We start from the raw sequence: 2,174 nt of genomic DNA on the forward strand, positions 1-2,174 counted from the left end.
AACCACATAGATGTGCTGGCCTCGTGACTAAGTTCTGACACTAAGGACATCTGCCATGACAAATCCATGATAGTTGGTGCCCACCGTGGGGCCTGCGCATGGTGGTGTTAGTTCTTGGAGGGATTTTTTCAGGGATCAAAATGTTCGTGACCTGCTGGATGCAAAAAGCCGGCGCCAAAGATAACATCGTCAACGAACCGTCGAAATCAAAATTTAGAAGATCGAGTTCAAGATATGCTAGGGTTTTGTCATATGCGCCACCGAACGCGCGATCGGTCAATACAATGGATCGATGACTGCTGCAGAGACCTGTCTCGCCACGTGAAGATCAAGAAAAAAGGGATGACAACGACCCAGAGGAGGATTTCATCTTCAACGCCACAACTCGCCTGGTCCGAGTCTTCCTCGGACCTCCGTGTCGCCGAGTCACCTTGGCTTCGAGACGCCTCCTCATCCTCGAGCCGGCCTCAAGTTACCTTAGTGTAACCCGCGGTATTTAAGACGCCTTGCCAAGCCCTCGTGTCGAGCCACCGAGCTTTGCCGTGGCTCTGCCTTTACCTGCTCGTCAACTTGCAGGGGTGACCGTGCTACCTTACTCACTGTCGCTGCCCCTGAGTCTTCTGAGCTTGCCGCATCCCCCGGTCTTCGTCAAAGTCGCTACTGCTATAATAGTAGTTCGCTCGCTGCCGATTCAACCGCACCCGCCGCTAGCGAGGTGCCGCTTCCACTCCGCCTTTAACTCGCCAGAGCTTCCTGCTGAGAGCCGCCTCGCTCTGTCGTCCGCCTTGGGCCGCCCCTATTTGTCTCCATCACGGGCCGCTCGCACCTCGCCGACCTTAGCCACCACCGTTGAGCCGCCCGCTCCAAGCCGCCGTCGTTCTTGCGAGCCAGGTCCGCCTTCAAGCCGGCCGGCCTCCGGTGTCGCCGCTTCGGCCTCGCTCTAAGTCACTGGGAGGGCTTGGCGCTGACTCACTTTAGGGCGCCGTCGTTACTTCACCTTTCTCCATTGAGCTGCCTCGCGGCAGAGCCGCCGACCTGCGAGTCACCCTCAACTTGCCTTTGCCTCGGCGTCCGCGAGCCTCATTTGCATTAGTAGCAGCAACTCCGGCCGAGTGTCGTGGCTTGCGCCCTGTGTCGCGCCGCTTCCACCGTGGTCGCCTCGGAGCGCCCGCGCCGCCTCTGTCAGGCCCTGCTTCATCAACAGCCATCGTTGAGCTATTGTTGTTCTCACCTCTGCTTGAACCCGGTTCTGCCATGAGTCGCCTCCGTTGTCGAGATCCACGCATACAGTCTATGGTCCGGTCAACACGACGACATTAATATAGCAAGGCAAGTTGGAATTTGTCCAAGGGTTTTACAATATTGATGAGGTCAGATTTTTGAGAGAGATTGATGCCTCGCCAGCCGCGTCCTCACTTCACCTGGAGCCCCGATGGCTTATTTCCTGTTGTGGCCTCATTGACTCACCACAGCCTCGCTGTCACCCAAGTGGTTTCTCATGCCAGTTTCCAGTTTTCAAATATTGTACCTGGTCTTCCTTGTGTTTAAAGAGTTCAGAGAAGATTTCCAACTGAGCCCTATGCATGGATCTACTAGCCGCAAGTTGCTACTGTTGTTTTCTATATATTCATGGCCACTACTACTCCTGAGAAAAAATTGCAGCAGCACAGGCCTGGACAGTTGCTACCTTCTACGCGGACACACAAAGGGCATCAGTTGAAAGAGATACGTTCTGTCTACTCAAGCCCCGAGTTAATTAAAGGAAAAGAGAAGACCTCCCGTTGCAGTAAAATCGACTGGATTAAGACAAAAATAAAGTGTTCCACGATGGCGTATCTGGCCAGAACGTCATGGGTGCATGTGCCACGGGCGGCCACCAGACTGATGAAAACTGATGTCACTGCCACTATTAGGAAAAGGGCTATAGATGATATGGCCACTAATGACGCACCAGACATGTGGTGCGCCATTACTATATACTAATGGCGCATCATGTGTTGGTGCGCCATTAGTAATATATTACTAATGGCGCACCTGGTGTGTGGTGCGCCATTAGTAGTTTTAAAAAAAATTGTTAGTAATGTCGAGCCCCACCTCCCCTCGCCCCGTTGCCCCCCCTCGCCGCCCCCTTGCCCCACCTCCCCTCGCCCCGTCGCCCCACCGTCCCAACCACC

This window comes from Triticum dicoccoides, chromosome 6A (genome assembly GCF_002162155.2).
Source record: "Triticum dicoccoides isolate Atlit2015 ecotype Zavitan chromosome 6A, WEW_v2.0, whole genome shotgun sequence".
Classification (NCBI taxonomy): Eukaryota; Viridiplantae; Streptophyta; class Magnoliopsida; order Poales; family Poaceae; genus Triticum; species Triticum dicoccoides.